The sequence below is a fragment of the Dipodomys merriami genome, unplaced genomic scaffold, assembly GCF_024711535.1.
Source record: "Dipodomys merriami isolate MVZ:Mamm:240054 unplaced genomic scaffold, mDipMer1.0.p SCAF_961, whole genome shotgun sequence".
In the NCBI taxonomy this organism is placed as follows: domain Eukaryota; kingdom Metazoa; phylum Chordata; class Mammalia; order Rodentia; family Heteromyidae; genus Dipodomys; species Dipodomys merriami.
In genome coordinates, this window is record NW_027206581.1 from 118,478 (window position 1) to 145,922 (window position 27,445).

The window sequence follows — 27,445 nt, forward strand, 5'->3', positions numbered from 1 at the left end:
GCTTTTTCTGTGTCTGTGGTGCTGAGGACTCGAACCCAGGGCTTCATGCATGCCAGGCGAGCGCTGTACCCCTGAGCCACCTGCCTAGCCCTGAGCGTAGGGCATTTTTGAAAAACCTCATTTGTGTTATTTTTATACGTGCTATTTTGAGCTTCTTCTCCCTCGGTACTTTTTTATTTTCTTTCTTTTAAGGGGCGGTGGGGCTCTGTGAGAGGTAAGTGGGGGAAGGCTCACGCCTTTGTTCAACCGATTAGTAATCATCATAATAAGCCGGGCGTGGATGCGTGGCTCCCGCCTGTCATCCCAGCCCCTCAGGGAGGCTGAGATCGGAGGATCGTGGCTCGAGGCCAGCCACTGGGGCAGGAAAGACCCTGTGAGACTCTTGTTTCTAGTGAAGACATAAATCAAAAGCTGGGAGTGGAGCTGTGGTTCAAGTGGTAGAGATCCAGCCTTGAGCCAACAACCACCACCAAAGCTCAGGGACAGCACCCAAAGTCCAAGCCCCAGGACCGGCACCAAAAATAAAATAATACAGATGATGATGATGATGATGTTGATAATGATGATGAATTGGTTGGGAAGATACGGCCGAATTTCCCAAGGTCCTCCCAGTAAAGTAAACAAGGTAGATTGTGAAACACCACCATATTTTTCATCCATTTTGGACCCGGGTGAATTTGAAAACAAGTCTCTAATGTTTTGGACTCTTGTCTGTGATAACTCAAGAAAAAGGAAGACTCCCTCCTTTTCTCTTCTCTTCTCTTCTCTTTCTCTCTCTCTCTCTCTCTCTCTCTCTCTCTCTCTCCTCTCTCTCTCTCTCTCTCTCTCTCTCTCTCTGTCTCTGTATGTCTCTGTGTCTCTTTGTGCGGGTCCTGGGCTTGAACTCTGGACCTGGGCACTGTCCCTGAGTTTTAATCCTCAAGGCAAGTGCTCTACCACTTTGAGTCACACTGCTACATCTGGGTTTGTTTGTAGTAGTAGTAGTTGTTTGTTGTTGTTGTTGTTGTTTTGTGGTTAGAGATCTGAGTCTCACAGACTTTCCAGCCTGGGCTGGCTTTGAACTTGCGATCCTCAGCCTCCTGAGTAGCTGGGATGAGCGGCGGGACCCCATGGTGCCAGCCAGCCTTCTCCTCCCTCTTACTATGGCTGGCAACCTCATCTCTCCTGCTTAATCACCACACCCAGACTTTCCAGGATTGTGCCCAGTTAATTAACCAGGAATGGAAGGCAACCAAAACTAGGGTTTCCCTGGCGGACATCTGTAAGGCCACTAAACTATTAGGAGAAGAAAGGTTATTAATGATCAGTTATGAATGAACAGAGCTAGCCTGTCCAATGTTTTTTTCTTTCTTTCTTTTTTGTCGGTCGTGGGGCTTGAACTCAGGGCCTGGGCGCTGACCCTCAGCTCTTCAGCTCAAGGCTGGCGCTCTACCCCTTGAGTCACAGCGCCACTTCTGGTTTTCTGGTGGTTTGTTGGAGATCAGAGTCCCATAGATTTTCCTGCCCGGGCTGGCTTTGAACCAGGATCCTCAGATCCTCTACCTCCTGAATAGCTAGACCTGGGACATCATATATATATATATATAATTAGCTCACACCAGCTAATACAGATCACTATGCTGAGACAAAGTTTTGACTCTAAGAACAGAGGAAATAACTGTTTTTCCTGGGCATAGCCAACAGGTGAAGAGAGGAATAGCAGACTTGCCCACCCCGTGCTACTATTCAGGCTGTGTAATTGTTGTTGTTGTTGTCTACACCAGAAAACCCTGGGTAGACAGGAGCATTCTGGGAAAGAGGAAGACCTGGGCCTTGGGCGTGGGAAATACTGAGTCCCGAGACCCAGACACAACTGTAAGTGGGTGGCCAGCTCTGCCAGGAGTTAGAACAGCTCTGAACTCCTGGCTCGGTCTCAAGGCCCCCCTCCCCCACGCCCAGCCCCCCCCACACCCCCCAATCCTGGAGTTCAGTGGCCATAAATAGTCAGGAGCGAAGCTATTTCCACCGGGCACTAAAACCCATTCTGGTTGCTTTTCTTGGCGAGGTCGGGCCAATTAAATTGATTGGAAGAGGTCACCAGTGATAGCTCCCCCCCCTCTCCACCCCCCCCCCACACCCCCATAGTGGGACCTGGGCCAGCAGAGTTTAATTACATAACATCTCCCGTCTTCCAGATGTTGTGTCAAATGGTCGGGGTTCTCCCGGGGCCTTTTCCTTCCAAAGTTGGAGGGGGGTGACAGGTGCTGGCTGGAAATGGGGGGGGTATCGAGCTGGTCTGACACTGGTGTAAGGGGGGGGGCACGGGTCTGGTTCCAGGCCTTGCCATGGGGCTGTGTGATGGGGTGGGTAGTTTCATGCACCAGGCAGGACTGTGGCTGGCATTGGGGGTTCCATTTAAGGGCAGATGGACTGCGTGTGCGTGCGTGTGCATGCCCACGCGTGTGTGCGTGTGTGTACGCACGCACTCTGGGACACGGAGCAGAGGGAGCTTGGGCCTCTGTCGTCAGGAGAGGAAAAGAAATGAATTTGGGGGAGCACTCTCTTTCCGATCGTTTGTATGTCGGAAAGGCGGGGTGGTTGAGTACACTTACTGTGCCATGCACACACACACACACACACACACACACACACACACACACAGAAAAAGTGTGTGTGTGGGGGAGAATTAACTCCCCCATGAGTCACGTCTTTTGTTTCTTTATTTATTGAGATTGGAACTCCCCACTGGGCTGCTCATTTGCCAGATAGAAGTTCTATGGCTTGACTCATAGCCGCAGCCCTTGGGTTATTTTAAGAGACAGGATATTGTTTCTTCTTGTTGTTGTTGGTTCGAGTTGTTACTGTTTTCTAATCAAGCCAGCTAGGACCGTGATCCTCCTGTTTATGTGTCCTATGTGTCTGGGACTACAGGCACATAGGACAGCACCTGGCTGTTGGCGGAAATAGATCTCGTAAGCTTTGATTGTCCAAGCTAGCCTTGGACCCCCATCTTCAGGATCTCTGCTGCTGCTGCTCCTCCTCCTCCTCCTGCTCCTCCTCCTCCCCCACCCCCCAGTGGCTGCCTGGGAATCTGAGAACCCAAGCCAAGAGCTTCACCCCTGATCTCCGCCTTTCCGCCTTTCGGCTTACCTACCTCGAAGGTGTTGGGGATGGCACCCCCTTCCCCCCACCCCCCACCCCAGGGGCATACGACGTTCAGGACCCTCTTGCTGTACCACTCAGAAATCTGGAAACTTCTGCAGGGTTGGCCAGGGCTCTGGGCTGGGTCGCAGGACCAACAACTTCCGTGGACTGTAGCTGAGCTGGGAAACACGGGTTTGGGGCTGGGATGGGTTGGAGTGTCTCAGGGTCCCCTGTTTCTCCTGCAGCGTCTCTAGAGATGACTTTGATTGAGCCCCAAATCGTGGGGATTTTGTTCAGCCAATTATTATTATCATTATCATCATTATTTTTTTCTTTCTGGTTTTGTTTTTCAAGAGAGAGAGAGGAGTCACATTGTCCATTGTCAGAGGGCAGAGCGGATACTCCAATGGTCATCCAAGCCCCCCAACATGGAGAGGGGGGAAGATTTTTGAGCAATAGGAGGTAGAGAAACTGAGTCCCACCTCTTAATCAGTTTGGTTTCTAATCAGCCTGACCACTGTCTCCGGGCTGTGATTGTTATGTATTTATTTATTTCCCGGCCTCTCAATGAAAGGCGTGGAGAAATCTCCAAATCTCCCTGTATTCTCTCCATCCGAAGTCTCTCTGCTCCTGCCCGGGCCTCTGCTTCTCTCTGAAGAGTCTTCCCTTGGGGTGCCCTTCATGAGCTCTTGTTTTTTGGGGGGTGTTTTTATTTATCTGTAGGCGATGGCTGAGTCAAAGGCAGGAAGGCACGCGAAGAATGTGCCAGAGTATTGTGTGTTGGGGAAGAGACTGCTGGAGATGTTGGCCTGGCTTCTCTGGCTTGTACTGGGCCATGGAGCCAGCAGGAGTTGGGTTTGGCTTTCTGGTAGATGAATTCGTTCAGCTGCCACTTCAAAGACCATCCAGGGGCCTCTGGGTTGGACACACGTGGGGCTCACTCCTGTCATCCCGGCTACTCGGGAGGCTGAGATCTGAGGATGGTGGTTCAAAGCCAGCCCTGGGCAGGAACATCCAGGAGCCTCTGATCTCCAATAAACCACTAGAAAACTGGAAGTAGTGCTGTGGCTCAAGTGGGAGAGCGCCCGCCTTGAGTGAAAGGAAAAAAATTAAACGACAACAACTGAACGACTCGGGGACAATATCTAGGCCCCGAGTTCAAGCCCTAGGACTGGAACCAAAGAGAAAATAGATAAAAGTGATGAGGAAGATAGTGATTGGGTATACACTGGGTGCTAGACATTATTGGCATCTATTACACGGTGTGCTTTAGATGTGCTCCCAGATAACTCCCATTATGAGGTGATACTGAGAGGAGGTGTGAGATTAGATGTTTCCAGAAGAATCCATGGACTGGCTTCCCCAACCTCCCACCCCACCCCCAGTCCCAGGCCTGAGGCCCTTCTACGTCCATACGTCCATCCCCTGCCGGTCACAATCTGTGTTCGGTCTCCCGTGGGTGGTGGTTGCTACGGCTGACCGACTCCACCGTGTTTTGCAGCTCTGTTACTCCCACCGAGACCCTTCCCCCCCCCCCCCGGCCCCACGCGCTAGACAAATGTTTAGATTTTTCCAGACACCTGCTGGCAGGCGTGTGTCAGATCTGTTTTAGCTTCTGGGGGACCCCCACCGCACCCCACCTCCCCTGCCCAGTGAGCTCCTAGTCCTGTCCAGGAGGAAATCTGTGCGCGCTCTCTCTCTCTCTCTCTCTCTCTCTCTCTCTCTCTCTCTCTCTCTCTCTCTCTCCCCCTCCCCCCCCAGGGGCGGGGGTTGATTGAAGCCCCAGTTGCCTCCTGGTAAACTGGGTAAGATCGGAGCCCGGACATCTGGTTTTGATCTGGAGGAGGTGGTGGGTCTAATGGAGGACACCGTACGTGGAAGAAGGCACGAAGTCCCTGCAGGACAACGGGGTCCCCCTCCCCACCTACAGGAGGGAACTCACTCTGTTTAGACTGGAGCCCATGTGAAGGAGGGAAAGGACAGAAAGCTTGGTGGCTCTCTCCTTGATAGCCCCTCCCCCCCCCACACCAGTTACAGCACCTGCCCAACTTCTGTTCAAGGTGACCAAGGAACCAGGACTGGATTCTCCTTGCTTCAAGGTGTTCTCAGTTGGGCAAAGTACAGAGCAGTCATTTAAGGTCGGGTTGCTATCTTATTGATGTTAAAAAAATAAAAAGCAGAAGGAGGAAGAGGAAGAAGAGGAAGAGGAGGAGGAGGAGGAGGAGGAGGAGGAGAAGGAGACAAGGAAGAAGAAAAAGAAGAGGAGGAGGAGGAAGAAGAAGAGGAGGAGGAGGAGGAGGAGGAAGAAGAGGAGGAGGAGAAAGGAAGGAGGAGGGGGAGGAGAAAGGAAGGAGGAGGAGGGGGAGGAGGAGAAAGAAAAAGAAGTGGAGGAGGAAGAAGAAGAGGAGGAGGAGAAGAGGAGTAGGAGAAAGAAGGGAAGAGAAGGAGAAGAAGAAGAGGAAGAAGAAGAAGAAGAAGAAGAAGAAGAAGAAGAAGAAGAAGAAGAAGAAGAAGAAGAAGAAGAAGAAGAAGAAGAAGAAGAAGAAGAAGAAGAAGAGGAAGAGGAAGAAGAAGAGGAAGAAGAAGAAGAAGAAGAAGAAGAAGAAGAAGAAGAAGAAGAAGAAGAAGAAGAAGAAGAAGAAGAAGAAGAAGAAGAAGAAGAAGAAGAAGAGGAGGAGGAGGAGGAGGAGAAGGAGGAGGAGGGGGAGGAGAGGAGGAGGAGAAGGAGAACGAGGAGAGGAGGAAGAGGAGGAGGAGGAGGAAATAAGTGTGAGATGGGGGAGGTAGAGCACTTGCTTAGTCCGGGCTTTTCACAATCTGTGTGCTGTCTCCCTCCTCCTTAGGGAGGTGATGGCCTTGTAGTGAGTGATCGCTCACCAACCTGTCCTCAGCTTCCCTCCTCCCTCCCTCCCTCCTCCCTCCTTCGGCCTCCAGCCTCCAGATGTAGGAAGCTCCCATCACATGAACACCTCCTCCCACCCTGGCTCCCTGATATGGGGGTGGGGGTCAGCCCCTCCAGCCTCCAGCCTCCAGCCCGGGCTCTGCTCCATCCTGTGTCTGTCAGGCCTCCTCGATGGGCCACAGTGGCCAGGCTGGGGTGGCTTACCACCTTGTTCTCCCCGCACAAGGGATCAGACCAGCTGTGGGACTTTGGGGAGCTCCTGCCCTCCCCCCTCCTTTGGGGGGAGTCTCTCTGCTTCCTCTTCCGGAAAGGAAAAAGGGAGTTTGGCTCTTCGGATGTGTCATGAGCTTGCTGCGTCCCCTCCCTCCCTCCCTCCCCTCGGCCCTTGCCTGGGATTTCCAGGTAATTCCTGCTGGGGGCTGCACGGCTTTGGTTCAGAGCTGTGGAGGGGGTGGAGGAGGAAATTAAATGATGTGGTGCCAGAGAGATAAGTTATTGAACATATGGATGAGTGCGGACTTACAGAAATGCTGAGGAAGCAGCTTCTCCGCTCCACGGCGGAGCTCAGGAGCAGGGGAGATGCAAATATATACATATATATATATATATATATACATACACATATATATGTGTATATGTGTCAGCCAGTAGCTGAACTCCTGATGCTCGGTCAGAAAGCTCCCTCTCAGATCCAGTGCCTGGAGCAAACCTGTCTTCCCGGCCCCTTGGGGAAGAGGCTGAGATCCCAGGATCGCAGTGTGAAGCCAGCCAGACCCTGGGCAGGAGAAGCAGCAGGAGGGTGTGTGGGTGGGTGGGGGGGAGACTGTGATCGCCAAGAAACCACCCAAAACAAAAACAAAACCTGGCATAGAGGTGTGGCTCAAATGGCAGAGTGCCAGCCTTGAGTGAAAAAGGTCAGGGACAGGGCCTGAATTTAAGACCAGGGAAGGAAGGGAGAGAGGGAGGAAGGGAGAGAGGGAGGGAGGAAGGAAGGAAGGAAGGAAGGAAGGAAGGAAGGAAGGAAGGAAGGAAGGAAGGAAGGAAAGAAGGAAGGAAGGGAGAGAGGGAAGGAGGGAGGGAGGGAGGGAGGGGAAGAAGAAAGGGAGAGAAAGAGGGAGGAAGGAAGAAAGGAAGGAAAGAGGAAGAATGGGAAAGAAGAAGGAAGGAAGGAAGCAAAGAGGGAAGGAGAAAGGGATGGAGAGAGGGAAGGAAGAAGGAAGGTAGGAAGAAAAGAGGGAGGGAGAAAGAAGGGAGGGAGGGAAGGAGGAAAGAAGGAAGAAAGAAAGGAAGAGAGAGAGAGAGAGAAAGAAAGAAAGAAAGAAAGAAAGAAAGAAAGAAAGAAAGAAAGAAAGAAAGAAAGAAAGAAGGAAAGAAGGAAAGAGGGAGAGTGGGAAGAAGAGAGGAAGAAAGAAAAAAGGGAGAATGAGAAGGAAGGAAGGAAGGAAAAAAGAAGGAAGGAAGGAAGGAAGGAAGGAAGGAAAGAAGGATTGGAGCATGCATTGGTTCTTTAGGGTTGTGTTTTGTTTTTTGAGATTTCCCCCCTTCCCTGACATCTTACCTGGTCCAAGTTTGAGCTCTAGATGGACAGGACTTTGCTACTGGGGCACAGAAATTAGAGGATTGTTTGGGATACCCAGAAAGTAGTGCTCTCTCTCTCTCTCTCTCTCTCTCTCTCTCTCTCTCTCTCTCTCTCTCTCTCTCTCTCTCCCCTCTGTCTCTGTCTCTCTGTCTCTGTCTCTCTCTCTCTCACACACACACACAGAGGACTCCATAATATACCCACAGCGTGGTTCCTTTGTGGCGGACATTGGAGAGACAGAGGGGACGGCGACATCACGACTGGTCTTCCATTCTGTTTTGGGGTTCTTTGATTTGCTTGACGGGAGTTTCGTCTCTGCTGACGTTCCCGTGGGAGCCTTCCCCGGCTGCCCAGGACCCTGGCTTCTTCAATCAAGATGGGGGGAGTGTGTTTTTATTTTTCTTGCAGGTGTTAGGTTTGGGGCACACTTAGAACGAACCCCACTGGTGGCTGTAGGCCGCACCTGCAGGAAGGTGCACACGTCTCCATGAGCCCCTTAGCTCCTTCCCCCCACCCTCCACTCCTGCCTCCTTCCACGTGGATGGGCTCTGTGGTCACTTCTGACATGGGGACAGGGTGCCATCTGCTGTCCACTTCTGTCCACTGAGTCTCTTCTGCCCTGCCAGCTCCTGGTCTGGTGTGTTAGGCCCTCCCTCCCTCTCCCTCTCCCTCCCTCCCTCCCTCTCTCTCTCTCATTCCTTGGCATTGTATTATCCATAGATGCACACACACACACACACACACACACACACTCACACACACACACACGGGGTCTCTTGAGGATGGGCAAGGTGGCGTTTTCCCATGACGGGGACGTAGCTGCGAGCTGGTTCTCTCTCCCTGCGAGCGTTATTTCCTCCAGGATGTTCCCAAGTGGAGTACTAGACACCAGGAATAATGAATGGGCAGAAGGCAAAGCCTTCCCTCCCCCAGTGGCCCTCCTCTTGCTGCCCCCCACCACAGGGACCTGAGAAGGGAGGGTGGGTGGGTGGGAGGGGAGGGACTCCAGGTGAGAGGTTCAGGTAAGCATAGAGACAGGTGTAGCTGGAGGCCAGGAGAGGAGGATGGGCCCCGTGCAGTGTCCGGTTTGCCCAGGAAGAGGAGCTGAGCTCAGAGACACCCGGATGTGCAGGCCCTGTGGTTGGTCTGCTCCCAGTGGATGTGAGATGTCCCCCCTCCCTCCCTCCCTGAACCCCCAACACCAGATCCAATACAAGAAGGGTGAAGTTACCCACCAGGCACCTGCCTGCCCCTTCCCTCCCACCGTGTCTACCCCCACCCCAAACCCATCCGGGCACGGTGCTGGGCTCCCCCAAAATGGATGGTGTCCGTATCTTGACACTGAAGTCTAAGGCGCCTTCCTGATTGCATTTGTGCTGGTGGTGGTGGTGGTGGTGTGTGTGTGTATTAGAGAAAGAGAGACAGAGACAGAGAGAGACACAGACAGAGACAGGGACAGAGGCAGGGAGGAGATGAGAAAGAAAGATATCTCATACTGTGGTCTGATGGCAGGTGACACATCCAGTTGGATTTGGATCGGGTTGTCACTGTAATTCTCTGGTATTGTTTTTTTCTTCTGCTCTGGGGTTCTTGCCTGCTGGCTTCCTTCTCTGGGGAGTTGGGGGACTGTGCTAGAGAGATGCCCACCGGGGTGGACCCACAAGGGTTTTTTTGTTTGTTTGTTTATTGTTTGTTAGTTGTGGGGCTTGCATTCAGGGCCTGGGCGCTGTCCCTCAGCTCTTCAGCTCAAGGCTGGTGCTCTACCACTTGAGCCACAGCGCCACGTCTGGTTTTCTGGTGGTTCATGGGAGATCAGTTTCACGACCTTTCCTACCCAGGCTGGCTTTGAACCTTGACCTTCAGATCTCAACCTCCTGAGTGTGCGTGGTTGAGACTAAAGTCAGTCTCTACTGCTTTCTCTCCTCACCCTCTCCCCCCCCCCCACACCAACATACAGCAATAAATTCAGTAGTGGCTTTGGTTTTTTGTTTTGTTTGTTTGTTTTTCTTTTTGTTTTGTGCCAACCCCAGAGCTTGAAATCAGGGGTTGGGTGCTGCTGACGGTGGAGTTTTCATTTTTATTTTGTAACTCAACACGAGCACTTCTACCACTTTGAGCCACAGCATCACTTCTGGCTTTTTTTTTTTTTTTCCTGGTGGCTCATTGGAGATGAGAGTCTCACGGACTTTCCTGCCCTGGGCTGGCTTTGAACCACAGATCCTCAGACCTCAGCCTTCTGAGTAGCTGGGATGGCAGGCATCATGGAGACTTCATTCTTGGGGTACACGCAGGACCCCACTAATGATGAGAGGAGGGGGGCGTGGGGCGTGGGGCGTGGGGTTAGGACAGGGACCCGGGTCTCGGGTGGGCAGCTCGGGCCCGTGTGGTCCACACACTGGAGATTCTTTCCCGCCGTTCCAGTCCATCCTCAGGTGCTGTCTCTGGGAGACCACTTCATTTTATCTTAAAATGTTCTCTCCTCGTTTTGCGAATCTCCCGCGGTGTCCGCCGTTGCGAACGTCTTTTCTGGGGGGGGGGAGGGGGTTGTGGCTCCGTTTTCAGTCGGCGGGGGCCATCTCCTCCGGGCTGGTGTGTGTGTTTATCGATTGTACAGCAGAGGGAGAATTTCCTGGGTGGGGACACTGGGTGAACCAGGGGAGGGTCCAGGGAGGAGAGCTAGGCCCCTCCCCCTGCCACCCCTCCCTCCACAGGACCAAGTTCTAGAGATAGAATTCTTCCCAGAGCCGGGCACTGACTGCTGGAATTTAAAAATCAACGCTTGTCACCCTGGCTACGCCCGAGGCCCAGAGGTTGAAGATCACACAGTTTGAAGCCAGAACGGGGAAGGAAAAAAAAAATCTGTGAGATTCTTTATCTCCAAGGAACCACGGATAAAGCTAGAAACGGAGCTGTGGTGTGGTGGCTCACGTGGTAGAGCACCAGCGTTGACCGCACACAAAATAATAATAATAATAATAATAATAATAATAATAATAATAATAATAAGCTCGAGGACAATGCCCAGGCCCTGAGTTCAAGTCCTAGGACCATAATCACCACCACAACCCCTCACCAATAACAACAACAACAACAACAACAACAATAATAATAATAATAATAATAATAATAATAGAGGCTCTAGGGGGCCAGCAAGCCTGGTGAAATCCCTCTTGTAATAGAACCTGGGAAACATCTTTAAATTCCAGTCTGTTTCTTTCTCCCCCCACCAGATGTAAAAGAATGGCCCCAGTTCCTCCCCCATACACCATTAAGAGTCTGCAACTCTTTGGAGGCAGGATTGCGTGGCTATCAGCCATGGCCATACTGAGCTGATGGTCTTGAATATGAATCCGTTAACCCGATGGGAACATAGAAGGCGCAGATTCTCAGTGGGCTCAGGAACGCTGGATACGCTTCATGGAGACTCGATGGAGACCCCAGGAACTCATCTCCATCTGCATGGAAACCCCATAGTTTCCGGTCGCCACATGCCACCTGTCCCCATCCGTCTGTCCTTCTGTCTAGTCCCCGACTTGCCAGCAGCCTTTCCCCCATTCCCCAATTACAAACCCCTTACAAATGGATTCCCATGGGCCCAACATGAGTCCAAAGGTTCACACGAGTTCATGGAGCCGTGGGACCAGGGACACAGCTGGATTGTATCATGGCCTCAAAAGAATATATATATATATAAAGAGAGAGAGAGAGGGAGGGAGAGGGAGAGGAGGATTGGTAAATAATTGGTTATATATATATATAATAAATTGGCAAATAATTCCAGAACCAAGGGTCAGGAAGGGACAGTCAGTAAGTTTACAGGGGGCTCTTTTTACCCAGTCCCTGGGGCTGAATTATAGTGCAAAGTGTCTACTTCTTACAAAAATCTTCCCCAAAGGAGGGCAGAGGCCATGAACCGGATGTGGACACACAAAGCCTCCATCCAGTCAGGAAAATGTTATCACCTTCTTCTTTTTTGTTTTGTTGGTCGTGGGGCTTGAACTTGGGGGGCTGGGCGCTGTCCCTCAGCTCTTCAGCTCAAGGCAAGCACTCTACCACTTGAGCCACAGGGCCACTTCCGGTTTTCTGAGTGGTTCATTGGAGATAAGAGTCTCCAGGCTTTCTTGACCAGGCTGGCATGTTGCTCAGATCTCAGCCTCTTGAGTGAGTAGCTAGGATTCTATCATCAGATCTCAGCCTCCTGGGTAGCTGGGATTGGATCCTCAGATCTCAGCATCTTGAGTAGCTGGGATGACAGGCGTGAGCCACCAGGCCTGGCTGTGACCATGTTCTTACAGGACCCCAGTCCTTGCTCAGCTATAGGTCATGGCAGGAACCATTTAGATCCTGGCTTTTTGTTTGTTTTCATCTACGGATAACAAATCCAGCCAGGACTTTTCCTGGGGTCAGATGAGCAAGGGGTAGGAGCTTGGCCACGGGGCGGTTTAGACGAATGGGTTATTATCTTGATGACTCGGTCATAGATACAGAACTTGGAACAAGTGTTTGGAGCAAAAGCCAAGCCTCGTGTATCTTGGCATCCCAGAACTCATCCTTTCAATTGAGATGAGTCCCAGGGCCAGGCCTAAGACGGGGCTCGGGGGGGGGGGTGTATGGTGTCTGCCTCTGACATCCCCAAAAAGCCTAGTTCTCGCCTTGTAAGTGTCAGTTCCTGATGGGTTGGGAAGGCCTGTGTCTTAATTCCCTGCCTCTCTGGAGCTCAGTGCCTGCGTAAACAAGCCAGGATGGAAGGCTATCTAGTATGACGGGTGTTTACTGTGATGATTTTTGAGGGAATCTGTTCGGGATCTGCGGGTGATTTCTTGGCCCCTAGAGTCTGGAGCCGAAGTCTGAAGCCACCATGGCTGTGTTCTGTGGGTGACTGCGATCACCACGGCTGCTCTCCAAAGTGGATGTCGGTTCTCATTGTGTGCATCAGAAAGTGGGACTCGGAGAAGTGTGTGTGTGTGTGTGTGTGTGTGTGTGTGTGTGAGAGAGAGAGAGAGAGAGAGAGAGAGAGAGAGAGAGAGAGATCTAGATCTAGATTTATCTATAGATATAGCTCTATGTCTAGGTAGATAGATATAGATATATAAATTTATATAGATATAGATAGATCTGTCTAGATACATCAATATCAATATACATATATTAATCTATAGAGATCTAGCTATCTGGATGGTAGATAGATAGATAGATAGACAGACAGATTGATGGATGAATAGATGGATATATATATCTGAACCTGGAGCTCTGACAACAAGCCTCAGCCTCTATCCCAGGTAACACATCTAGTTAGGTGTAGCTGTGACATCCTGAGATCCATCCATTCATCCATCCACCCATCCATCAATCATCCACCCACCCATCCTTCCATCCATCCACCCACTCATCCATCCACCCACTCATCCATCCACCCACTCATCCCCTCTATCCACCCACCAATCCATCCACCTATCCATCCATCTACCCACCCGTCCATCCATCCACCCACTCATCCATCTATCCACCCACCAATCCATCCACCCATCCATCCTCCCATCCATCAATCCATCTACTCACCCAACCATCTATTCATCCATGCATCATCCACCCATCCATCTATCCACCCATCCATCAATCCATCCACTCACTCAACCATCTATTCATCCATCCATCATCCACCCATCCATCATCCATCATCCATCAATCCTTTATGCCATGCTCATTTCTTCAAAAAACACACAGTTCTACTAGTAAGATTCCTCTTATTGCAGCTTTCTCCCTTAATGATTAAATTCTTTTCTCTTAAGTTGACTCCAAAAGACACCCTAGCTATTTTCATACTTTTCCTTCCTCTTTTTCTTCTTTCTATATTAGCTGGAATTTCTGGTGATGAGCTCTTATGTAAAGAAAGAGTAAATACAACCAGTTTGTAATGTCCAACAACTGCCTTTCTTTGGAAGGAGCAGGAAGTGTACGGTGATACTGGGGTTTGAACTCAGGACTTTTGCACTTGCTACTTAGGCATGGTACCCCTTGAGCCAGGCTGCCAGCCCCAAAAGAACTTCATTATTTGGCAATGAATTTCACACCAGGGATGGCTCTGCTGGAGATGATTCTTACAATCAGTAACCAAAAAGATTTCCTCTTCTCCCCCTCTTCCTCCTCTTCTTCCTCCTCCTCCTCTTCTTCCTCCTCCTCCTCCTCTTCCTCCTCCTCCTCCTCCTCCTCCTCTTCCTCCTCCTCCTCCTCCTCTTCTTTCTTCTTCCTCCTCTTCTTTCTTCCTCCTCCTCCTCCTCCTCCTCCTCCTCCTCCTCCTCCTCCTCCTCCTCCTCCTCCTCCTCCTCCTTCTTCTTCTTCTTCTTCTTCTTCTTCTTCTTCTTCTTCTTCTCTCTTCCTTCTCCTCCTCCTTCTCCTCTTCCTTCTCCTACTCCTCCTCCTCCTTCTTCTTCCTCCTCCTTTTCCTCCTCCTCCTTCTTCTTCCTCCTCCTTTTCCTCCTCCTCTTCTTCTTCCTCCTCCTTTTCCTCCTCCTCCTTCTTCTTCCTCCTCCTTTTCCTCCTCCTCCTCCTTCTTCCTCCTCCTTTTTGGTCAGTTATAAGGCTTGAACTCTGGGCCTGGGTGCTATCCCTCAGCAATTCAGTTCAAGGTTGGTGCTCTACCACTTGAGCCACAGCGCCACTTCCAGTTTTCTGGTGGTTCATTGGCAATCAGAGTCTCACAGACTTTCCTGCCCAGGCTGGCTTTGAACCATGATCCTCAGATCTCAGCCTCCTGAGCAGCTGGTATTATAGGCGTGAGCCACCGGTGCCCTGCTCCGTGAGTGTTATCTTTAGAGCTTTTCTTTTCCCTGTCCTTGGTCCCTCTCCTCTAACATCTGAGCTTGGTTTCAGGGACTGTCTTGGGTTGCAGTTTCAGAGCTTGGGTTCACTGAGGTTTCCTTCTAAACTGAGCATTTATTTTCTTTCTTTTTTTTTAATTTTAATTTTAATTTTTTTATTGTGAAAATACTGTACAGAGGGGTTACAATTACATGGGCAAGATAGTGAGTACATTTCTTTTTTTTTTAATTTAATTTAATTTTATTTGAGAACATACTGTACAGAGGGGCTACAATTACATGGGCAGGATAATGCATACATTTCCTATCAAGCATTGCAGCCTCCTCCTTTGTTTACCCTTCACCTCCCTTCCCCGCCTTCCTCCTCCCCCCACCCACCAATTTTACCCCCCTCCCCCCCACACCGACATTGTAAAGCTGTTTTTGACATGACATTTTGTACTTCTCATTGTTGCAACAGGTCCACCTGAATCCTTAAACGACTTGTTTGCCCCCATCTCCTCCACAAATTATATCAACATCAAATATAGTGAAAGCAGGGGTTACACTGTGGGGGAGGGACATACAAAGCAACAAAGAAATAATCTTATAAATGCGTTAGAAACACATGCATGAAAGAAACGAAAACATTAAAATACATATTTAAGGGTTCATTTTCCTAACATCACATTATCTGACCTTTTCCGCTTGACTCATACCTATACTAGATATTGCAAATAAGGGAAACCATGGGACCTATTGAGCATTTATTTTCTATATGTTGTCCATCTGGGGTTCCCTAGAGTCCCCAGGGAGGAAGGGCACACCTGGAGAGCGGGCAAGTGTGCTGGAGATAGCGCCCACAGTGACAGAACTCTGTCAACCCAGGCCTGTGGGATGGGGGTCCGTGTCCATTGCAAACAGATCATTTAGTCCCCCTGAGGATCCCCAAACACCGGCTGCCTGGTCTGCAAATCTGGTCTGCCACAAGGTCAGTATTCAGCCCAGGAAAATATCCTCAGCTCGTGGGCTTGCTGACATGAACGCATGTGCATGCGTGTGCGCGCGCGCACACACACACACATACACACACCACACATTCATAGATCAACGCAAAAAGATCTGATAGGGCCAGACACTGGCAGTGGCTCCCGCCTGCCATCCCAGCTACTCAGGAGGCTGAGATCTGAGGATCAAGGTTCAAAGCCAGCCTGGGCAGGAAGTCCATGAGACTCTGATGTCCAATGAGCCAGCCAAAAAAAACCCAGGAGTGGAGCTGTGAGCCAAGTAGGAGAGCGCCAGCCTGGAGTGCAAAAGCTCAGGGACAATGTCCTCACCAAAGTTCAAGTCCCAGAAGGAGGTAAAAAAAAATAATAATTAAGGGGGAAAAAAACCAACCCAAACCTCAAGATGCTTATTCCATGATGTTGGGTTTAACTTTCCTCATTAATTTGCCTCTGTCATTCCTAAAATGGTTGCGGCCATTTATTTATCATTCCTTGGGTCACCACGCAGAGAGGAGTAAATTTAGCCTCTTTCCTGTCTAAAGAATGTAAATTGTTAGTCATTGTCGAGCTGGGAACTGTGCTCAGTACCCTGTATGAACTGGAGAAAACGCAACAGTACTCCAGGAAATACTTGTTGTGTGTGTGTGTGTGTGTGTGTGTGTGTGTGTGTGTGTGTGTGTGTGTGTGTGTGTGTGTGTGTGTGTGTGTGTGTGTGTGTGTCTCCTGGGGCTTGAACTCAGGGCCTGGGCGCTGTCCCTCAGCTCTTCAGCTCCAGGCTGGCACTCTACCACTTAAGCCACAGCGCCACTTCTGGTTTTTCTGGTGGTTCATGGGAGATGAGAGTCTCACGGGCTTTCCTGCCCCGGGCTGGCTTTGAACCTGGATCCTCAGAGCTCAGCCTCCTGAGTCGCTGGGATGACAGGCGGGAGCACCAGCACCCAGCAAGACTTGCTTCCTTATTCCAGCCCATTTGGCAGGTGGGGTAATTGGGGTTTGCTGTACCTTTTCTGGGGTTGTGCCTGAGATCATCTGAGAAATGTACTTCACTTGCCTTTCTAAGGTGATTGAATGACTCCATCTTCTTCTTTGTGGCCCAGGCTACACCTCCAGCACCCAGAATCCTCCATAAGTATCTGTCAAACGACAAAGTAGGAAGGGAAGCAGGATGTCAAACGACAAAGTAGGAAGGGAAGCAGGAAGCTTGGAATCTCTCTCTTCTGATGTTAAGAGTCCAGATAGTCCTAACGATTACCCACACTGTGTGTGCACGCTCTGTGCCTGCGTGAGTGTGTGTGTGTGTGTGTTCATGTCAGTACTGAGGCTTGAACTCACTCCTCGCTTGAGCTCACTTGCTCACAGTTGGCGCTCTACCACTTGGATCACGCCACCAGACCAGCATTTTGCCGGTTACTTGGAAGGGAAGTCTTGCAGACTTTTCTGCCCTGGCTGGCTTGAAACAGGACTTCTTTAGGTCTCAGCCCTCTTTGGGAAAGAGAAAGACCTTTTCACTGCCAGGCTCGAGTTGATTGATCTTGAGGGCTCTTTTAGCTTTCTGGATCTAGTTTTAATGTCCCCACCCCGACACCCCATTTTGTTTTGTTTTGTTTTTTCTCTCCATCCACTCCCAGACTTTCAGCTAAGTAGGCACCTTCCATGGTGCCCTGGGAGAGAAACCAGAGGCTCTGAATTCAAATCCATCACCTGCTTGATAATGGATATCCAAATGAGGTTCTTGATACATCTTCCACCATCTCATCTGTAAGGTAGAGATATTAACATAAATACCCTCCTAGGTGTGTGGGAGAATTAAATGATGATATTCAAAGAATGTCGGGACTGTAGGAAGTCTTGTGTGTGTGTGTGTGTGTGTGTGTGTGTGTGTGTGTGTGTGTGTGTGTGTGTGTGTGTGTGTGTGTGTGTGTGTGTGTGTGTGGTGCAGGAGCTAGGACTTGAACTCAGGTCCTGGGTGCTGACCCTGAGCTTTTTCATTCAAGGCTGGCGCTCTACTACTTGAACCACAGCTCCACATTTGGCCCTTTTCCCCCCCAGTGGTTCATTAGAGATAATAGTCTTTGTGGTCTTTTCTGCCCGCGCTGGCTTCAAACTTCGATCCTGGGATCTCAGCCTCCTGAGTAGCTGGGCTGACCGGCGTGAGCCATTTGCTTTTGTTGTGTTTTTTGTTTTGTGTCACTGTTTCTTGTTTTTCAAGAATAAGCTCCTCACTGCTGATGAGAGCTGTGGAGTCTCCATATTTGCATGGTTTGACTTCCAAGGTCTGTCATCGGGGTCTTGAGCATGAGACGATTTACAGACAAGACTTTATCCCGCCCTCCATCTGGGCTTTCTCTTTCCTCTTTGCGTGTGTGTGTGTGTGTGTGTGTGTGTGTGTGTGTGTGTGTGTGTGTGTGTGTGTGTATGTGTGTGCGTGTGTGCACGTGTGTGGTTCTTTCTCCTGCAAGTCTGCAGAATGTGTGCATTACTTTGTCTTTCAGATCTGCTCACATGTACGGAGTTCTCTCTCTCTCCCTCTCCTCCCCTCTCTCTTTCTCTCTCTCCTCTTATCAGTTTATTCGATTCATTCAGCAAGGCCGCCTGTCTCTGCAGCTTCGTCTGCAGGCTGCGATATGCAACGATTTTCTCCCTTGCTCAGGCTGGCTTTGATCCGAGTTCTCTCCCAACAGATGTTCTGGCTGGTTTTGCCCCTTCCTCTTGTCTGTCCTCGTGTCCCTTCCAGTTTTATTGGTTTGAGATCAGCCCCAGCCGTCCACACCCCCCCGGACCATCTGCCCCCGCCCCAAGGCCTTGGGGGTATCCCCCAGTTCTGGGGGTGCCCTCGGGTGCCCGCCAGGATTTTCTGACAGGTTTAGGAGGAGGAGAGTGGAGACGCCGTACCGCCCTGCAGGCTACAGTTTGAATTTCCTACACAGATTCCAGAAGCTCTTTTCATCCGGGCTTGACATGATGTAGCTTGTACTCTGCAGCACAGTAACTAGAAACAAACAAAACAAAACAAAAGCCCTCAGCCTTCCACCGTCTGATGCGGACCAGGGAGGGAGGCCTCAGGGAGTGGCAGGAAACACAAAAGACTGTTGAGGGCCAGGCGCTGGTGCGCACGCCTGTCATCCGGCTCCTCAGGAGGCTGAGATCTGAGGATCGCGGTTCAAAGCCAGCCCGGGGCAGGAAAGTCCGTGAGACTCTGATCTGCAATGAACCAGCAAAAAGAGCTGGAGCTGTGGTTCAAGCGGTAGAGCGCCACTCTTGAGCAACACCAATAAATGCTCAGGGACAGCGTTCAGGCCCTGAGTTCCAGCCCCAGGACTCTCTCTCTCTCTCTCTCTCTCTCTCTCTCTCTCTCTCTCTCTCTCTCTCTCTCTCTCTCTCTCTCTCTCTCTCACACACACACACACACACACACACACACACACACACACACACACACGAGAATGTGGGAAAGTCTATGACCCCCCACCCCACCCCGAGACTACCAAAAGGCCATAGATCAAGTCACTTAAGCCAAAGGGACTGTATCATTATTCCCCGGGGTTGTAGAGGTCAGGGGTCCAAAATCCACTGTGGCCGGGAACCCCACATGTCCCCGGGGACACGCCCACCCTTCACCCCTTTCTTGGCATCTGGTTGGTAACTTCCAGCCACGTCCGGGCCCCCCCCCAACCTCTCCCCCTTTGCCAGGTCTCTGTCTGTGGCTGTGGGTGGAGGCTGCATGAAAAGTCCATTTTCTCTGACATCTTTGCTTCGTGCTCGCTGAGCCCCTGGTACCTGGCAGAGTCTGTCTGTCTGTCTGTCCTGTGGAGGGAAGTCCATCTTCCCCGACGGCCTCACGACCCACTGCCTTGATTGCTTATTTGCCCCGAGGTAGGATGGATTCGAACCCCTCTGTGCACCTGCAAGGCTCAGGTTGGGCTGCACATGAACACGCAGGACGAGTGTGTGTGTGTGTGTGTGTGTGTGTGTGTGTGTGTGTGTGCGTGCGCACATGCACGCACCATCCTGAGGCTTGGAATTCAGAGCCTGAGCAATGTCTCTGAGCTTTTCTGTTGTTGTTGTTGTTCAAGGCTAGTGTCCTACACCTCTTGAACCACAGCTCCACTTGCAGCTTTTTGCTGGTTGAGTAGAAGTCAGAGTCTCACAGACTTCCCCCGTGGTGGCCTTGGCACTTTGATCCTCAGATCTCCGCCTCCTGAGTAGCTGGGATGACAGGTGTGAGTGTCCGGTGACTTGAAAATCCAACTCTTCAAGGTTCCTGATCAGCTTCTGGTGCCTTTCCCCCTGGGTCCTTTTGGAAGAGCGATGGAGGGGAGGCAGAGAGTTCCCTGGACTGGGACTACAGGGGTCAGGGACTGGACTGGGACTACAGGGGTCAGGGACTGGACTGGGACTACAGGGGTCAGGGACTGGACTGGGACTACAGGGGTCAGGGACTGCACAGGGCTGCGGGGGAGTGAGCGTGGGAAGGATGGAGGGATGCTGGGAGCGTGGAGAAGATGGGGGAGGTGGGGGGTTGGGGAGAAGGTGGTCTGTGTCTTTGGTTCTTCATAGCTGGGGACAACGCTAAACCCCATCCTCAATTTGGACGGGCACCGGCGCGCACGCCCCACCATCCTTACTGGCTCAGGAGGCCGAGATCTGAGAGATGCAGGTTCGAACCCCTGCCTGGCTGGGTGGTTGTTTCTTGGTTACCCCATGGGCAAGAGGAGGAGGTGATGCGGATCTTCCTGTCCCCCCTTCTACTCCCTCCACCCCCGGGTGGACCCGGGCGGCGGCGGTGGGAAGCCGGGCCTGGCTGCCCACCGGGTCAGGACTCGGCACAGCTGTGCACATCTGGCTCACAGCTGGTGCCTGCCTGGGTCTCTTCCCACCACCACGGGCCCCCCCCCCCCGCTCTCCTCCCGGCCCCCAGCCCCCCCCCACCCCACCCGGCTTCCCTCCACATGGAAGGCAGCTACTCGTCTTTCCTCTTTCCCAGTGCTCCTGACGGTGCACATCTGTCTGCGGCCTCCCTTGGCTCGGGAGGCTCTGCTCGGCTACTGAGCGGCCGCGGGGCAGAGGGGAGGAGAGGTTCTGGGAACCGGCATTGCAAGTGGTAGCACCACAGCCCGCTGTGGCTGTATCTCTGTGTCCCTGTCTCTCTGTGTGACTATCTCTTTCTGTCTCTGTCTCTCTGTGTCTCTGTCTCTCTCTGTCTCTGTCTTTCTGTGTGTCTCTTCCTCTGTCTCTGTCTTTCTGTGTGACTATCTCTTTCTGTCTCTGTCTCTCTGTGTCTCTGTCTCTGTCTTTCTGTGTGACTATCTCTTTCTGTCTCTGTCTCTCTGTGTCTCTGTGTCTCTGTCTCTCTTCCTCTGTTTCTGTCTCTCTGTGTCTCTCCCCCTCTGTCTCTGTCTCTATCTCTGAATCTCTCTTTCTCTGTCTCTGTCTCTCATCTCTCTCTCTGTATCTCTCTTCCTCTTTCTCTGTCTCTTTCTTTCTCTGTTTACTGTGTCTCTTTCTCCCCATCTTCCTCTTCCTCTGTATCTCTCTTCCTCTATGTCTCTTTTGCTGTCTCTGTCTCTCTTCCTGTCTCTCTGTTTCTTTCTCCCTCTCTATTTTTCTCTCTGTCTTCTCTCTCTCTCTCTTCCTCTGTCTCTGTCTCTTCTCCTCTGTGACTTTCTGTCTGTTTTTCTCTGTCTCTGTCTCTCTTCCTGACTCTCTGTTTCTTCCTCCCTCTCTCTGACTCTGCCTCTCGCTCCCCGTCTCTCCTCCTCTTCCTCTGTCTCTGTCTCTTCTCCTCTGTCACTTTCTGTCTGTTTTTCTCTGTCTCTGTGTCTCTCTTCCTGTCTCTGTCTCTGTCTCCTTCTTCCTCCCTCTCTCTGACTCTGCCTCTCGCTCCCCGTCTCTCCTCCTCTCCCTCTGTCTCTGTCTCTGCTCATCCAGTACACAGTCAGCACAGCTCACACACACCGCTGGTCACAAGCAGCCGTGGCGTGTGTCCTGGTCAGTGGTGGTCCAAGCGGTGCAGGGTCGCCCTTCTCTGCCCAGCACACCGGGCTGTAGGCCAGGGTCTCCCAGCTGACCCGGGAGAGCTGGTGTTCTAGATGCTGCCTCTCTCCATGCTGTGATAGAACCTTCCAGACTGACTGGGAAGCAGGGAGACGAATCTGGCACGAGGGTCCATAAGGTTCAGGAGAGCAGGGCCCACTCCGGGGAGCGGGGGGCAATGCAAACCTCATCCTCAACTCGGATGGGCACCCCTGCTCACGCCTGTCACCCCAGCTCTCAGGAGGCTGAGATCTGAGGATCGAGGCTCAAAGCCAGCCCAGGCAGGAAAGTCCCTGAGACTGTTTTCTGCAAATGAACCGGCCAAAAGCCAGACGCGGAGCTGTGGCTCAAGCGGTAGAGCGCCAGCCTTGAGTGACAACAAAAAACAAAAATACCTCAGGAACAGCGCCCAGGCCCCGAGTTCAAGCCCCAGGATGCAGAGATCAGTTAATCAATTAGTTAATTAATTTTCAACAAAGGGGGACGGTCTGTGCCCTTCTGCAATTGTGTCCCGATGTCTTTTATCTCCCCCAGAGGTGTCCTGGGAAACTCTGCAACCAAAGGTGGGGTGACCGGGTGTCATTTTCCTGGCCACCAAGACCCCGTGGTCCCTTGGGATGGGACAGGCCGGGGCAGGGTGAAGTGGTAGCATCTTTCAATGGAGTAGTATCACCTCCCCCCCCGTCACCATGGCAACCGGAATCACCTCCAGCCCTGCTCGGGGCTTGGCCTCCACGACCCATGGGACCTTCTTCCCCAGGCCTCCCCCTGGAGTCGATGGGGAATCGGGGCGCACGTGCTTGCTAGGATCCAGGGGTCCCGGCTTTCAGCTCACCCTGCCCACACTGCCCGCCTGGTACCAGCACACGCATGCCGCATGCGAGAGCGCCATTCTGTCACACCTCTCACCACCGCTCAAGGCCACTCTCCCGGGGGGCAGGAAGGGTCCGGCCTGGGCCCACACCGCCCGCCGGATTCTAAGGCATCGCTGACTGGGGTGGACTGGGTGGACCGGCGAGTGGAAGGTGTGCTGCTGGCAGACACCTGGACGGAGAGGAAAGGCAGGACTGGGATTGAGGGGAGCCCCTCCTGACAATGGTGGGGTGAAGTCTCAGGGCGGTTTCTACATCATGCTTCTCCTTGGCTCCCATCCTTTCTGCACCCAGAACCCCAACACTGAAAGGGATTCCTTCTTTCCCGCAGGGAGCTCAGTCCTGCTTTGAACAGGGGCTGGGAAGGTGGCTCAGTGGTACAGTGCTTGCCTTGCATGCATGAGGCCCTGGGTTCGATTCCTCAGCACCACATAAGCAGAAAAAGCCAGAAGTGGCGCTGTGGCTCAAGTGGTAGAGTGCTAGCCTGAGCTGAAAAGCTGGGGAACAGTGCCCAGGCCCTGAGTTCAAGACCCACAACCAACCCAGAAAGAAAGAAAGAAAGAAAGAAGGAAAGAAAGAAGAAAGAAAGAAAGAAAGAAAGAAAGAAAGAAAGAAAGAAAGAAGAAAGAAAGAAAGAAAGAAAGAAAGAAAATGCTTTAAACAAACTGAAATGATTTAGGCCGGAGTCAAATTCTCTCTCTCTCTCTCTCTCTCTCTCTCTCTCTCTCTCTCTCTCTCTCTCTCTCTCTCTCTCTCTCTCTCTCTCTCTCTCTCTCTCTCTCTCTCCTCTCTCCCTCTCTCTCTGTTTCTCTCTGTGTGTGTCTCTCTGTCTCTGTCTCTGTCTCTGTCTCTCTCTCTCTCTCTCTCTCCCTCTCTCCCTCTCTCTGTTTCTCTCTGTGTGTATCTCTCTGTCTCTGTCTCTGTCTCTGTCTCTCTCTCACACACACAGGCATTGACAGACAGACAACTGTACTCACACTAGAGACTGCCCTGCCCTTTCTGGGTTTGAATGGAACAAAACCCACCTTTTATTTAGGACCCTGAGATGCCCCCATGGAGAATTGCATTCACAGCCAGCGGCTCATGTCTGTCATCCTAGCTTCTCAGGAGGCTGGGATCTGAGGATCATGGTTCAAAGCCAGCCTGGGGCAGGAAAGTCCATGAGACTCTTCTCTCCAATGAACCACCAGAAAACCAGAAGTGGTGCTGTGGTTTAAGTGGTAGAGCACCCATCTTGAGCAAAAAGACCTCAGGGACCGTGCCCCAGGACTGGCACACAAAAATTTTTTTAAAAGAACAAAAAAAAGAAAAAAGAAAATGTCATTTCTGTGCCCGGAGTTCACCTTCTCTTTGTGTCCCCTGCCTCATTTCTCAAATAGAGGATGGAGGCTGACCATACCCTTCCTCTTCGACCCCGGTAAAGATCCCTGGGCAAAATAAAACCCATTCCCAGAGGCAGCCAGCTTTGTTTGGATGAAAGAGTACATGCCTTTAAAAAAAAGTTATTTCCCCTTGTTATTTTAAAGGTAATGTCCAGAGGGTGACAGTGACATCAGTCAGGTCATGAGCACATTTCTTTTGGGACCCTGTCCTCCCTTCCCTCGGTCTCTCCCCATTTCTCCTTCCATCCCCACCCAGGAGTGGGAGAGTTCATTCCCCACCTTGCGTCCAGTGAGGACCACGGCTGCAGCATTTGTCCACCTTCCGTCCCTCCATTTCTGTGTCCTCCATTCCCCTTCCAACTGAACAAGCCAAGAAGTAAAGGAAACAAAAACGGGGGGGGGGGGAGAGAAAGAAGCCTCTTGTTTCCATTTCCTGGAGGAAGAGTGAATGCCTTTAAGAGACTCATATCTCAGAATCATGTCCTCAATCTCTCCACTAAGGACTCCCCCCCCTCTCTCTCTCTGTCTCTCTCTGTCTCTCTGTCTCTCTCTCTCCCCAAGATATTGCGCTGTTTCCTGGAGGTCCCATTAGCTTTTTTTTTCCAGGCTGTTTCCATACCCCAGTGATCTTCTGGAGGAACATGCATGTGTTGGATCAGTGCCTGGCTGTGAGATTTCATTTCCATTCCTTTACACCTGCAGTTGCGTAAAAAAAAAGAGGAAAAAAAATAAAACAGAAAAGGAAAAGACCGGAGCTCACACCTGGGTGGTGGAAGTTCTGTGACTGTCCTTCCCGGGAGGATGGGTGGAGGGTCCTGAGCTCAGAAGGCTGCATGTTCTCAGCGGCCGTCCCTGTTGGGTCTCCGGTCTCCAAATCTTTCTCCTCCTCAGACTCAGACACCCTGTACTCACCCCTAAGTCTGACCCTGGAGAAGATATTTTTTTTTTAAGGAAAAAGACTTAGCTCTTCCCATTTCCCCTCTTCCCAACTTCCTCTTCATCACCTCTTCCTGCCCCGGGAACTTCACAGAGGTGGACTCGGTCTGACGTTAGAGGAACTTCCCTTGTACGTTCTTGTCCCCCAATCCTGTGGGTCATTGCTTGGCATATGGGAGATGCCCTTGGATGACCTTGGGACACTGTGGCAGGGACAGCAGCAATCATAAAAGGCTGGTTCACCGGCACAGCTAGCCCCCACCCCAGACGTAACCTAGCGCTCTCCTCCACAATGCCCTGGATCAGAACCAAAGGCTCTGGGAAGAAAAAAAAAAATCCATCGCTCGGCCTCCATACCAGACCCCAGAGGACGTTTGACTTTCTTGGCACAGCGGTGCAGGTTTAATTAATTTTTCTCTTCCTTCCTTTGAACCTCCAGAACCACAGGGTGACGTGTGCGTCCGTGCACAACTGGGTGTAGGAGAATCGGGTGGCCAATGGTGTTTAGCGATTCTTTCCTTCCTGACACAGACCCAGGGATTATTTTGTTGTTGTTGTTCTGTTTTGGTTTTTCATTTTGTTTTGTTTTTCCATCTGGACTTTTTAGCAGGTCCTAGGATCTTGACTTTCTCACTACTTGCATGTGAGCGGGGTGGCCGGGCTGGGATGTGTATGGAGGCGGGGAGGAGGGGGAAGGATCATAAGGAAATAGACTATAGGAAATAGGCTTATAGATAAATCATATGTGGCTTGGAAGGGGGTGGGGGTTGACATCATTATTGCTTCAAGAGGTGTGGACTGTAATTATTTCTTTAAGGCCTCAATTTGCCCGATGAGTGTATTTCTCAGGGTCTCAGCTCTGCGGATGACATCTTTGCTGGTAGGGAGCTGGGAGGGAGGGGAAAGCATAGGGGATGGAGGGGGGGGCAGCCATAGGGTCTGGCTTCTCAGCTGTGGTCAGCTCTACAAAGCCACGAGACATTCAAACGACCTTAGGTTGTGAAGAGCATAGAATTCAGGTGAAGAAGATACATTTCCCTTCCTCCTCCTCCTCCTCCTCCTTTTCCTCCTCCTCCTCCTCCTCCTCCTCCTCCTCCTCCTCCTCCTCCTCCTCCTTCTCCTCCTCCTTTTCCTCCTCCTCCTTCTCCTCCTCCTCCTCCCTCTCCTCCTCCTTCTACCACTCCTCCTCCTCCTCCTCCTCTTCCTCCTCCTTCTCCTCTCCCCCAACCCCCTCTGATTATTATTTCTCCTGTGGTTGACCGCATCAGGCAGTAAATCAGGCCTTTACACGGAACAGACGATTGATTGATTGTTAAACTGGCCAGCTCCCTGCTCAAAGCTGCCCGGGCCGTCTTTCCTTAAACGCCAAAATGTTTTCTATCCACATATCCCCCGCTCCCTCCATCCACACCCCACACATACACCCACAATGCAAAGACCTTTCTAGATCATGAGGAAGATTGAGCTGGCCAGGAAGAAGTTCTCTGAGAATCTAAGAGCCCGTGGTAGGACACGAGCTGGCTGTTTAAAGAGAAAGGAGAAGAACGTGGAAATGGAGCAGGCCCGGAAAGACCCGGAAGGGCACGTGTGCCGAGACACCCTGAGAGGCTGTTGGGGCTGGAAGTGGGGTTCGTGATACAACTTTGGCACCAGGAAAGCTATGAGGAATGTACCAACATCTCCACTCATTTGCCTGCAGCAGTCAGGACTCACCACACTCAGTACTGTCAATCACTGAGCTCCAGACAGCACTCACATGCTCAGTACTCTTTCCCACGTGGCTCCAGACAGCACTCATGGTGCTCAGTACTCTTTCCCACCCAGCTCCAGATAGCACTCATCATGCTCAGTACTGTTTCCTACTCTGTTCCAGGCAGCACTCACCATGCTAAGTCCTCTTTCCTACTCTGTTCCAGGCAGCACTCACCATGCTAAGTCCTCTTTCCTACTCTGTTTAAGGCAGCACTCACCATGCTAAGTACTCTTTCCGGCTGAGCCTCACAAGTCCTCAGGAAACCTTCCCCCTTAAGTCTCTACGTTGCCCTGTGCCAACCAGTTTGGTGTGGGACTTGGACCAAGGCCCACTTGGCCTGTCTCCATCCATGGAAAGAGTCACGAATGGCTGAATTCAAAGGCACTGATTTTATCATGACTTTTCCACCTCGGTTTCCTCCTCTGTACCAACAAAACGTAGACCTGAGGTGAGGGTTAAATTGGATGAGAGCTCAGACAGGAGAAAACTTGTGATCTAGTGCCTGCATGGTTCCTGGAGCTCTAAAAGAGCTCAGCCAGTGACTGCCAGGTATGAATTTGAAGTAGCACACCACGTACCCCTCTTAAGAAGGTGGGATTACAGGCATGAGCTACTAACCCTGGCACACAGCAAACATCGCGTTCTTAAGCCTTATCTTAAGATTGACCTCTCTTTCCTGAACTAATGTAATGTGCTCCCATCATCCCGGGAAGACAGTGATTGTACTCGTGTGTGATGTATGGTGTGACCACTGCTCTGTGGGCACGTGTGGCACGTGTTGGCATCTCTCCGAAGGCCTTTTTCACACGTTGGCTGCTCAGAACGTCTCCACGGTGCCCAAGGCCAGCTCACCATAGGGCCCTTTGGAGATGTTTCCACTGAAAACTGCAGAGTTATCGGGATGATAGGACAGTCTTCTCTAGAAAAGATTTCATGCCAGGCACTGGAGCCTCACACCTGTAATCCTAGCTACTCAGGAGGCTGGGATTTGAGGATCCCACTTTGAAGCCAGCCTGGGCAGGGAAGTCTGTGAGACTCTTATTTGCAATTAACTACAAAAA

At 51.4% G+C, this 27,445-nt stretch overlaps 1 protein-coding gene across 1 annotated transcript in view; it reads left to right on the plus strand.

Annotated features, from left to right (window-relative positions):
• Ntf3 (neurotrophin 3) overlaps positions 1-27,445 on the plus strand; it is a 49,432-nt gene that overhangs the window by 1,143 nt on the left and 20,844 nt on the right. The gene's annotated exons all lie outside the window — the stretch shown is intronic.